Below are 13,055 nucleotides of genomic sequence, written 5' to 3'. Positions count from 1 at the left end.
GAACACCCATACTCCTCCCCCCGGAACACCTTCCACTACAAAATGTAATGCACCACAGCTCAAGCCATTGTGTTGTGTTGTGCCTTGCACTGTGTTACATTTCTTTACAAATCATGGCAAACAGTGGAAATTGCACGCACATTGTAATTAAGCTTTTGCATTACCTTGCATTGCAAGGACTTAACAAATATAAGGCCTAGATTTGAGATTTTGTAACACATTTTGACCCCTTGCAGTAGAAGAACGAAACCTAAGAGTGTCTTGGAGGAACCTAATTGAGGGAAGGACAGTGGAAAAGGAATGGCTGAATGTGTAAGGAATAATTACAAATATTGTAAACAAACTGAAATACAGACTTTAACAATATTACTAACTGATAACACGAATATATGTTCTAAACACCATCTGATGAAGTCACTCCCAGAGAAAGATTGAAAACAATTGTATGACATATTTAAAAACAATGAGAACATGCTAGTTTATAGATTGAAACCCTATCCAAAACCTCTGGATTTAGTAACCATCACATTTTAGGCAAACCCAGAAGTAGAGGGAAGAGGAGTCAATCTAAGGTGCCAAAGAAGAGCAGAAAGTAGGAGTAAAAAGGAAGGTGATATTGGGATAGAAAACGATAGAGAAAGTAGTGTATATCCAGTTAGAGGAGACTGGCAACCATTAGCAGACTGAACAATATTCACATCTGCAAAAAGAGAGTTTTGAGTATTATTTTTACAGTGCTGGAAAACCTGAGTCTGTATACTTCAATTGCAATTTGCCAGGGCTGCACCAGTAAAATATTAAATGGCTGATTTATGAGTTCCGAATTTCTAGGTTTCTAATGGCAATTCTTCTACCTCTAGAACTTATTCCCAGATAAATTGAGGAAGGCATGAAAATCAATTTCACTGCATGAGAAGGGCTTCATCTTCAGTGTAGGTTGTCAAATTGTATTTTTGCTTCAAGATAAAATTGGAAACGGTCTCTCAGCACAGGCTCAGCTCAGCTTTATGTGCTGGAAAGAAGCCTGACAGCTGAGTGAAGTACAGTCTTAGTTGAGCAGCATGCAGAGACTGTAGGAAGAATGTTCACATGTGTACGCAACAAATATCCATTTGTAACTGGTCCACTGATTTTTCTTGAAGTCAAACCACTACTTTGTCTTTTACAAGTCATTATTGCCTCTCTAGCAAAAGAAGTATAGTTCTGCACGGAAAGACAACTTTAATAGTAGAACGTGTGCTCCTGTATCCTTAGGGTCAGCAAGGGGCTTGTGTCCCTATCATGTGAGCAGCTTGCTAGACCTAAAGATCGAAATAGGGACACATCCCTTAACAGGGAGCACTGCTCTGCCTTCTTCTGTTCTAGGTAGCCATTTTGTAGGTATATGTCAATCACAACATTTTGAAGAGTAAAGCCGCACAGCACATGATGATGGATTGAAAGTGAATTGGTCTAAAATATCAAGACTTTCGCGTACCATCCCGTGTGTCAATATGTACCTATTTCTGCTCTAGAAGCATGCATTCTTATAACTATATCCGATGCTCTATTTCACCAACCAGACTCAAAATGGCACATCTATTCAACTTTCTCCTTTTAGAAACGTCACCCTAGGCTTTCTTAATTCTTTTTCTCGAGAATCAAAGAAACCCCTCTCCCTAGGGCCACTTCTGATAGATACAACAGCTGGCCTTTTACCTCTGGTTGTCTGGTGCCGGTTTATCATCTCAAAAAGAGATTGTGCTTGAAATACTATTTACAGGCAAATATGACCTTGAAGCTTTAGGGGATATTTTCTGTGCTTTCATGGCCCTAGTGTGTAGGCTTCCTTTGGGCTATCGGCTTCATACTGTCTCACCCAAAGGGAGGCTAAAGGGTGAATAACAGGAGGTTATCAAGCGAGGGACTTGGCCTTTAGCTACACACTATTGCTGAGTTTCAAGCAGATTATGTTTAACAATTCAAACATTGATAAAGTAATACAGGGAATTAAAATATCATGATTGCAATGATCATTCATAGAGGATTAGCAATGTCATGCAGTATTTGTTGTGTTTAGTATCCTTGCCAAAGGTAAATAAAGTGCTTAAACCAGTTATATAAATATATATGAGTGGATATAGATTTATCCTTTTTCTTCCAGCCCATAACTTCATATTCAACAATTGCACAATACCTTACTGCAGATAAAGTTGATTTAGCACAATTTCAGAGATGGACACTTTGGATTAAAATGGCCCATCGGTAAAAACAAGTCAAATCTGAATGTGCTCTTTTCGAGTCTATTGTCCATTGTAGATGTAAAAAACACAGGTTTACAGTAAAAAACGTGGGAAACATAACATGTTATCGCTAAAAGAAAGGCAAGTGGTTCTGAATATAAAAAGGGTGCAAGTCCAGGCGTGTGCTTGAACTTTCTGGACTCCCTTCTGAAATTCTTTTGGGAATGTGAACTGCACTAACTACCACTTTCTTAGTTATGTAAAATCATGAGCCGGAAATAAGTTTTGGAATCAGTAAAAGGTAAGTTTTATTCCTTACAAACATTGTGGTATAGATCTTAATTTTGGTGCTATATTTCTATTTTTTTAAATCTGCATGTTTGACTTACATATGGAAACAGTATTTTGTATCAGGTCCAGAGTGCATCTTTTTAAAACTCTGGAACACTAATTATAAGGACTGATTACACATGATAATATTGGAATAGCAACAATCACTACCTACTCCTCAGTGAATTTCGAAGGAGTTAAATGAAGGCACGTATACTTAAATGGGAAACCACTTCAAAGGGTTCTAATATGTAAACCAGGACAAAATTGTGTTTCGGTGTCGTAATCTCATGTAATTTGTGGTGAGTTTGTATTATGGAAGTAATTCATGTGATATGTGATTTTACCATCATTCCACATCACATAAACTTTGTTCAAGCAGGGAAACCTATCGTAGAATCACAGGAACAACACTAGATGACTTTAGTGACTATGGACAGCTGTTGTTTCTATTGTCGTGTACAACTGACGAACTGGAAATTAATTTAGAGTTGATTCTTTACCCAACATGACAGTTTGGGTAACATTTTAAGTGCATAATCCATCGTATTTTTTATTTTATTTTAGAGAAACTGCCAAAAATACTCACGCTTTTGAACACACAACTGCAAATTCTTCTTCCTGTTCTGAAGACGCTTATCTGTTCTTTGTTGAATCCTTGGTCAATTTGTATTTGGATTCCGAAGGGAATGTATCACCCATCATTTGTCTGTAATCCCTTCTGCATTATCAACTACTGAACGTGTTTTTTTTTTTTTTTTTGAATAATAAAGGTCGTTAAATTAGTACTTTGCAATTAAATTTGTGTTTGAGGAGAATAGGCACTGCCAATTTTCATCTTTAGGGATTTTTATAATTTTGTTTGTTACTCGTTTGCAGAGCAGGCCAATGCATGGATTTAGGACTAACGGTCTGATTCATACTTGTTAGTGCTGCATTGACATCATTTTTTCATGCAAAAGTGGTGCAAACTTACAAAATTCAATTATATCTTGAAAGTTTGCATTACTTTTGCATCAAAAGATTACGCAAATGTGGCGCTAAAAAAGTATAAATCAGGCCCTAAGTGCCCGATTACAAGGTTGGCGGTCAGACCCACTGACTGCCACATTGGCAGTCCTAAAAAGACACCATTCTGGCAGTTCTTCCATCCCACCCTTTACAAGTTAAACAGGCAGGACCACTGACCTCGAAGCAGAAATGCCAGAGTGCCAGAGGAACGGTGGCCTGGAAATAGACAACCTGAACTCCAGCACCATCAGCACTGCAACCAACCACTGAGCATATTACAAGCACATAGTCGCTGTGGTGGGCCGTCATGGTGGTCAGCCAATGACAGTCTGAACCACAGCGTCTCGCGGTCAGCAAAGTAGGACACAACTGCACACTGGATGAATTTGAAAACAACAAAGCTGACACACTACAGAGAGGTCATACAAAAAGAGCATTTGCCAATGTGAAGGAAAAATGACTTAATCAAAAGCAAGGACTGCATATTTTCAGACCACATGATGGCACAAATGATGCATTAGGCCCACCACAGGACACAGTGCAATAGCCACTTCTATACCTACACCCAAACACTGTTGCAACTGTCTTGCTACAGGTCTCATACATCTAAACGCTGCAACTTGCTTGACCTGGAACAGTCTATGCCCACTTTGTGTGTCAAAACAGCATCAGATACCTGCCAATGTCACAACTCTGAAACGCCCACATGAAGAAGCCAAGGTGAAGGTACCTGTACAAAGAACAAAACAAGGAGTAAAGGCTTAAATCCACACCCATGACACAAGTCTCATAGCAAGCAAATGGAAAATAAAGTACATTACAAGGAAACTGACACAAACAAAGCAACATCATCAAGGTGGGGATGTGTCAAAAATGATCATATCAAGCAGCCTTTGGCTGAATATTGCAGAGTATCAGCACCCTAGTAGTTTCTAAAACACCCAACCCCACATATTCTCACAACTACAGTTCATTGTTCAGTGACTGCCAGTCATTAAAATCATATGACATACTGACACTCATGAAAAGTAGCTGTTGATGAGATCTTCCTAAAAATCAGCTGCTTCCTCTTCACCACGGTCACCCTCACTTGCCATTTCAGGAACCTCACCCGGTGGAGCTGCAGGCTCCCCCTCCTCTGGGTTGGTACGGGATATTCTTCTGCAGGGTGATGATGTGGGGCATGCAACATGGCACAGTGATCTGACACATTTTACCGGGTGAGTAGAGGAAGGGTCCACCAGTGTGGTCCAAATAGATGATTCTGGCCTTCAGGAGCCCAAAAGCCCACTCCACTGGCTGCAGTGTTCTTCCATGGGCCTCCTTGAGGCAGGCTTCCCTGGCATAGTTGGATTCCTCAGTGTCATCAATGATCAAGGACGGTTTGAATATGCTCAGTCTCCTGTCAAGGAATGGGACATAAATTCAACAATGACTCCCTCACTTCATGATTGTAGCATCTGACTTTGCACACCCACACATTCAGGACATATGTGATTTACCAGCCATCCAGGCCCTCTCTGGGTGCAATTGTAACATCAGTTGAGGTATGGTGCTGTTCCAAATTATGAAGGATTTGTGAACTGAACCTGGATAACAGGCACAGACATGTGAGATGTAGAGATCCGCCAACAGGCAACTTTCATGCGGATGGAATGGAAGTTCTTTCTGTTTTGATAAATTTATTCAGTGGCCTGCGGTGACACAAAGCCATCATTTGTGCCATCAAAAGACCCCACCAAAGGTGGAAGGTGGGCAAAACCATAAAAGTCAGCTTTCACATTGGCTAAATCCTCAAATCCTCAAGTCAGGGAAACCTGACATTTCAACATTGCAGAGAGGAAATCTGTCAACACCAGACTGGACATGGGTTGGGACATACCAGCGGATAGTGCCCCTGTATGTTGAAAGGACCCTGTGCCCAGGAAGTGCAATAGTGACATGGCTTGTACAATGGGTGGTAGGGTGGTTGGACAACTGATAGGTGGCATCAGATCTGTCTCCAACTGATGGCATTGATCCACTATTTTTTGCTTACTCAGACAGTAGAGCTGGATGACATGGCACTCTTCCATGGTCTGAAGGTCTGGCAGTGGATAGTAGACAGGAGGTTGTTGCATCCTTTCCCTTCCAGGGCACCTATGTGTGACAAGGCATGGTTTGTAACATTAGTCAGTATGTCCGCAGCAACTACATTATGCATCCCAACAATATCATGTGACAAAGCATTTCTGACTGGATAGACATGACACCCAGTACACATCCCAGCCGGGAACTACACAAGGTTCATGTTTGACCCCTATGGCAAAACATGAGTACCACATGGATTTGAAAAAACTGAAAGATGTGCTACACAATTGCCCCTCAAGATGTGACTGTATATTCCGACCGCCAAAAAGAACGTCAGCGGTTGTGGCCAGTGCACTGCTTTTAAATGCCATCTGTGCCCTGCAACAAACTACAATGGTGGTTGAGTAGAAGGACCTGCATGACAAGACAGAATGAGGATGTTTGTGCTGAAACTAAACATATAGGGCCGTATTTATACTTTTTGGCGCACAACTGTGCCAACGCAGTTGTGTGTCAAAAAATGTAAGGACGGCTAACGCCATTCCAAAGCGCCATGCGGGCGCCTTATTTATGGATTGACGTTAGCCGGCGGAGCTGCTTGGTGTGCGTAAAAAAAAATGACTTACACCAGGCAGCGCCGGCGTAGGGGAAAATGGAGCTTGGGCGTCAAAAAATGGGGCAAGTCAGGCTGAGGCAAAATTTTCGCCTCAACCCGATGTGCGCCATTTTTTTTTACTCCCAACCCCCATTTAAATGACTCCTGTCTTAGCAAAGACAGGAGTCATGCCCCCTTGCCCAATGGCCATGCCCAGGGGACTTATGTCCCCTGGGCATGGTCATTGGGCATAGTGGCATGTAGGGGGGCACAAATCAGGCCCCCCTATGCCACCCAAAAATAAAATAAAAAATACTTACCTGAACTTACCTTAAGTTCCCTGGGATGGGTCCCTCCATCCTTGGGCGTCCTCCTGGGGTGGGCAAGGGTGGCAGGGGGTGTCCCTGGGGGCATGGAAGGGCACCTCTGGGCTCCTTCCAAGCCCACAGGGCCCTTAACGCCTGCCCTGACCAGGCGTTAAAAAATGACGCTAAAGCGGCTGGACGTCATTTTTTTTGACCCGCCCACTCCCGGGCGTCATTTTTGCCCGGGAGTGTAAATACGGCGCACATGCCTCGGAGTCATTTTTTAGAAGGGAACGCCTACCTTGCATATCATTAACGCAAGGAAGGTGTCCACGCTAAAAAATGACGCAAACTCCAAGATCTTTGGTGCTAGACAGGTCTAACGCCAAAGTATAAATATGGAGTTAGTTTTGCGTCGGATTTGCGTAAAAATAAACGACGCAAATCCGGCGCAAACAGAGTATAAATATGCCCCATATTGTCAGTGTGATGTGGTTTATAAAGATAAATACAGCATTTCTAAAATGGTGGAAGCCTGACCTACTCTACTGGATATTAGGAACCGCCAGAGACTGCTGGTGGAAGTCATCATGGTGGTAGGCAGTTGCTACTACAGTGGACACAGCCATAGACTGAAATTGTTGCCTGTGGCAGCCGTAGGCTAATGGCTGTGTCTGTTGGCATTGACGATCATGTATGTGGTGGACGCGACCGCCATGTTGTGCAGATTCACTCACTTGTCTTCTGACACTGCTGCCAGCAACACCCCCACAACCTCAGAAGCTGTGTGCCGCCTCTGGGAGAAATCATGTCACATCCAGTAGGTAACAGGACCCATACCTTCTCTCCATAGGAGCTGGAGAGAATGCTTGATGAGGTCTTACTTGTGTATGGACAGTTCTATGACTTACCAGGTGAGAAGGTAAGAATAGCATAGGCACAGTTGATATTATTTAACAGCATTGTTTTCCTCTTCACAGGCTACAATGCACCCCTGTGATCAGGTTAGACATCTTGTGTGCCTGTTGTTGCAATCTGTGTGGCACCAATGGAATGTACATGGTGCAGGTATTGTGGGCAGTAGCATATGTTAAGTTCAGTGACATTGTGTTGTGTGAGGTGTTTAGGGTCCTAGATCCTCCTTGTATTGGATGCACATAACTAGGTAAGAAGACTTTACTACAATCCACTGACATCTTTTTCTTTATGATGTTTGTAAATGATGGACAACATGTATACGCTTGAAACGTGTATGCGCTTGAAACATGTATGTGCTTGAAAGCTTGAGCTGTGTATGCATTTTGGATCTTGTAAGCAATGTGTGCAGTACCACTGATCTTTCACCACAAATCTGGTCTTGACAAACTAGTCTGGAATACATATCCTGAATCACTCTGTCCTTCAGGTTGCAACACACACCACATGCCAAATTGTTGATACCCACATGATATACTGTCATGCATGGAACTGATGGAAATGGAGTGAAATGTAAGTTCTATATGTTCAGCCTGCAGAGACCATAGCCTGTCAAATGTATCTTCCAGTATGGAACATAGTCTAGGCTGTGATAGAGTCATTGTGGCAATGCAACTGTGGCGCAGTGCCTACTCCATCTACACCAGTAGATCCTGTCATGTGGGACATATGATGCCCTTGTGGCAACACTAGCCCTGAATGCCTCAGTCCATATATTAGATTAGGAATGTATACTGAGGTAAATTCATGAACTAGTCTATATGTACATTTTGCATCATTACGAATGTGTGTCTTTGACTTACGATAGGTCCATCACTCCTACATCTCTGTTCTCACCTTCGCAGAGGTCATATTGGTGCGGTACAGGCTTAATGCACTGAAGACATTCCCTCAGTGCAGACAGTGTGCTGATGGGAGGACATGAAATGTGACACAGTAGCCTGGCCACATTGCAGGAATTATACAATGCATACGTTTATATGTTGGATGCCAACTATGTGGGATGGACACATATGTCCAAAGGAGTGTTCTGTGGTACAGCTACATACCACATAACCCACTCCTGAAGTGTCATGGGTCTGCATGTACAAGGAATACACTTTCTGGAACCACCTAGCCAGCCCCTTCAGAGTCACTCAAGTCAAATGATGAAGTTTGTAATATGGCAGTTGCCTGTGGGGACTATATGCAGTGAGTCAATCTCACAGAGTATGAATGTGTTGCTCCAGTCAGGCATCAGGAGGTTACCCTCTAAAAGCCACATATATGTGCAGTGTTTCATGTGGCTCACATTACAGTACATGTTTCTGGAGCATGGGGATATCTGATGTCAGTATGCTTGCTTATTCATTTTAGGCCATGAGCAAGGTAGTAAGTTAGTATACAGATGGATAGAAAAGTGTGAAATCATGTCTCTGTACTTATTGGCTCATGTGCTTTATACTTGTAGTGTGCTAACAAATTTTAATTTCTAGGTAGATTATTCTGACATATGTGAGACTCAACCATTTCTTCCAAAACTTGTGATTGTATACTCTTGATTTGTCTCTTGCAACAATACTGTCCAAAACCTATCAGAGGAAATAAGGGGATATAGAGAGCCATTGCCCGGAAGGTGTGGACCCTGGGGGTCCATAGCAGGTGGAGTGCCCACTATCACAAGAGGTGGGAGGACCTGAGATGATGGGCCTGGAAGTTCGCAGAGATCCAGCTGTGACAGTCCTCCCAATGTGGGTGGGGCCTGGTTAGACCTGACAGCTTTAGGGTGGTCACCCCTAACTTTTTCCCTGTCTCCCTCCACTTTTGGGACACTGTTTTTGCTGGTTTTAGGACTCTGAGCTCTTTACCACTGCTAACCAGTGTTAAAGTGCACGTTCTCTCCCTTAAAACATGGTGACATTGGTTAATACCCAATTGGCTTATTTAATCCACTTGTTAGACCCCAGGAAGGTGCACTACATGTGCCCAGGGCCTGTAGATTAAAAAGATACTAGTGGGCCTGCAGCACTGATTGTGCACCCACACAAGTAGCCTCTTAACCATGCCTCGGGCCAATGCAAGGCCTGTGTGTGCAGTTTCACTGCCACTTTGACTTGGCATTTAAAAGTACTTGCCAAGCCTTAAACTCCCCTTTTTCTACATGTAAGTCATCCCTAAGGTAGGTCCTAGGTAACCCATAGGGCAGGGTGCTATGTAGATGAAAAGGCAGGACATGTACCTATGCAGTTTATATGTCCTGGTAGTGTGGAACTCCTAAATTCATTTTTACCCTACTGTAAGGCCTGCTCCTTTCATAGGTTGCATTAGGGCTACCCTCATATACTGTTTGAGTGGTAGATTCTGATCTGAAAGGAGTAACCAGGTCATATTTAGTATGGTCAGAATGGTAATAGAAACTCCTGCTTATTGGGGAAGTTGGATTTAATATTGCTATTCTAGAAATGCCACTTTTAGAAAGTGAGCATTTATCTACACTTACATCCTTCTGTGCCTTCCAATCCAGTTCTGGCTAGGTTTAGTTGACAACTCCCTTGTGCAATCACTCAGACAACTCCAAACACAGGATGCTGAGTAACCCTTGCACACATCTGCATATTGAATGGGTCTTCCTGGGCTGGACGGGTGGAGGGCCTGACACTTACATGTCAAAGGACAGTAGCCTGCCACCACACAAAGGACTGCCACACCCCCTACTGAGACCCTGTCAATCAATCAATAAATAAAAAAAATGTATAGAGCGCGCTACTCACCCGTGAGGGTCTCAAGGCGCTGGGGGAGGGGGAGGGATCAAGGGGGGGCAGGGAGGGTCACTGTTCGAACAACCATGTCTTGAGGTTCTTTCTGAAGAGCAGGAGGTCTTTGGTTTTGTGAAGGTTGGTGGGGAGGGAGTTCCAGGTTTTGGGGGCGAGGTAGGAGAAGGACCTGCCTCCTGTGGTGGTGCGTTGGATGCGGGGGACTGTGGCTAGGACGAGGTCGGCTGATCGGAGGTTACGTGTGGGAGTTTGGAAGTTCACTCTTTCGTTGAGGTAGGTTGGGCCGGTGTTGTGGAGGGATTTGTGAGCGTGGATGAGGATCTTGAATGTGATTCTCTTGTCTATGGGGAGCCAGTGAAGGGATTTGAGGTGTGGTGAGATTCGTTCGTGGCAGGGGAGGCCAAGGACGAGGCGTGCGGCTGTGTTCTGGATTCTCTGGAGTTTGCTTTTGAGTTTGAGTGTGGTGCCGGCGTAGAGGGCGTTACCGTAGTCTAGCCTTCTGCTGATGAGTGCATGGGTGACTGTCTTCTTGGTTTCCGGGGGAATCCATTTGAAGGACTTTTTTAGAGTGCGGAGTGTGTGGAAGCAGGAGGAGGTTAGGGCATTGATTTGCTGTGTCATGGAGAGGGAGGGGTCCAGGATGATGCTGAGGTTGCGTGCGTGGTTTAGGGGGGTGGGTGCGGGGCCTAGGGTGGTGGGTAACCAGGAGTCGTCCCATGTGGTTTTGTTGGGGCCGAAGATGATGGTCTCGGTTTTGTTGGAGTTAAGCTTGAGGTGGTTAGTAGTCATCCAGTTGGCGGTGTCGAGGAAAGCAGCATGTAGGTTGGTTTTGTCGGTGGTGGGGTTGCAGGTGAGGGAGAGGATGAGTTGGGTGTCATCTGCGTAGGAGAGGATAGTGATTACGTGTGCTCAGAGGATGTTGGCTAGGGGGATCATGTAGATGTTGAAGAGTGTGGGGCTGAGGGAGGACCTTGGGGGACTCCGCAGATGATCTTGGTGGTGGTGCAGTGGAAAGGTGGAAGGCGGACTCTCTGGGTCTAGTCGGTGAGGAAGGAGGTGAGCCAGTCTAAGGCTTTGTGGTGAATTCCTATGTTGTGGAGGCGTGTGTGGAGAGTGTGGTGGCAGACGGTGTCAAAGGCTGCTGAGAGGTCTAGGAGGATGGGTGCAACGGTCTCGCCTTTGTTGACTTTGGTCCTGATGTCATCAGTGCATGCAATGAGGGCGGTGTCCGTGCTGTGGTTTTTGCGGAACCCGGATTGTGAGAGGTCAAGAGTGTTGTTTGCTTCGAGGAAGTGGGATAGGCGGGCGTTGACTAGTTTCTCGGCAAGCTTGCGGGGAAAGGGAGGAGGGAGATGGGGCGATAGTTGGAGAGGATCTCCGGGTCGGCTTTGTTTTTTTTAGGAGAGCAGTGATTTCCGCGTGCTTCCAGGAGTCTGGGTAGGTGGCGGAGTCGAAAGAGGAATTGATTATGTTGCGGAGTATGGGGGCGATGGTTGGGCTGGCTTTGTTGTAGATGCGATGTGGACAGGGGTCAGAGGGGGATCCGGAGTGGGTGGAATTCATGGTTTTTTCAGTTTATTTGTGTGTGGTGGGGGCCCAGGTGGTGAGTGTGGTGGGGGGGTCATGAGTGGGGGTTGGGTTGGGTGAGTGAGGGGTGTGTGCGGTGGGTGTGTGTGGTATGAAGCTGTTGTGGATGTCCAGGATTTTGTGGTGGAAGTGGTTGGAGAACGTGCCACATAGGGGCTGTGTGTGTGAGGGGTCTATGTTGCTGGCTTTAGGTTTGGCAAGTTCATTAATGATGATGAAGAGTTCTTTGCTGTTTTGAGAGTTGCTGTCAAGGCATGTCTTGTAGTGATCTCTTTTGGTGGTGCGTATGAGTTGGTGATGGGTGCGAATGGTGGTTTTGAGGTTGGAGAATTTGGTTGTGGAGGGTTCTAGTCGCCATATTTTCTCCGCTTGGTGGCATTTGCGCTTGGAGTCTTGGAGTTCGGGGGTGAACCATGGGGCGTTCTTGATGTTGCGGGTGGCGATGTGTTTTCTGAGGGGGGGCTAGTGTGTCTGCGCAGGTGGTGATCCATTTGGAGAGGTTGTGTGCTCCTGTGTTGGGGTCGTTGGCGTGGGGGGGGGGTTGTGAGCCAGTTGGGAGTTTAGTCGTTCTGTGGGGATCTTGTCCCACATGCGGTCGGGTATGGTGTGTTGATGGTGGTGTGTGGGGGGTTTGGTGAAGGAGAATTGGACGCAGTGGTGGTCAGTCCAGAGGAGTTCGGTGGTGTGGGTGTAGTCTATGTGTTGGCTTGAGGTGAAAATTGCGTTGAGCGTGTGTCCTGCTGAGTGGGTGGGTGCGGTGACCCTGTCAGACAGGATGGAACTGAAAGGGGACCTTTGGCACTTCTAAGCCACTCTTTGAAGTCTTCCCCAATTCAAAGGGACATTTGGGTATTTAAGCAGGGTCCTTGACCCAACCAACTCAGATAATTCCAGGGAAAGAAACTCTGCACCAGAAACTGCAACCTGCCAAGAAGAACTGCCATGCTGCCCAAAGGACTCACCTGGACTGCATTTCTGAGAAGGACTGCTGTCTTGCTGTTGCCCTGCTGCCTTACTGCGCCCTGGTTATGCTGAGAAGTGCTCTCCAAGGGATTGGATAGAGCTTGCCTCCTGTTCCCTGAAGTCTCAGGACCAAAAAGATTTAATCTCTGCAAGAGAACTCTTTGTGCGGCGAAAATTGACGCACAGCCTGAATCTTGGTGAGAAAATCCCCGCACGCTGAACCGGAATGACGCAGCCCAACTTC

This window comes from Pleurodeles waltl, chromosome 2_1 (genome assembly GCF_031143425.1).
Source record: "Pleurodeles waltl isolate 20211129_DDA chromosome 2_1, aPleWal1.hap1.20221129, whole genome shotgun sequence".
Taxonomy (NCBI): Eukaryota; Metazoa; Chordata; class Amphibia; order Caudata; family Salamandridae; genus Pleurodeles; species Pleurodeles waltl.
Note: the sequence above shows the minus strand (reverse complement) of the source record.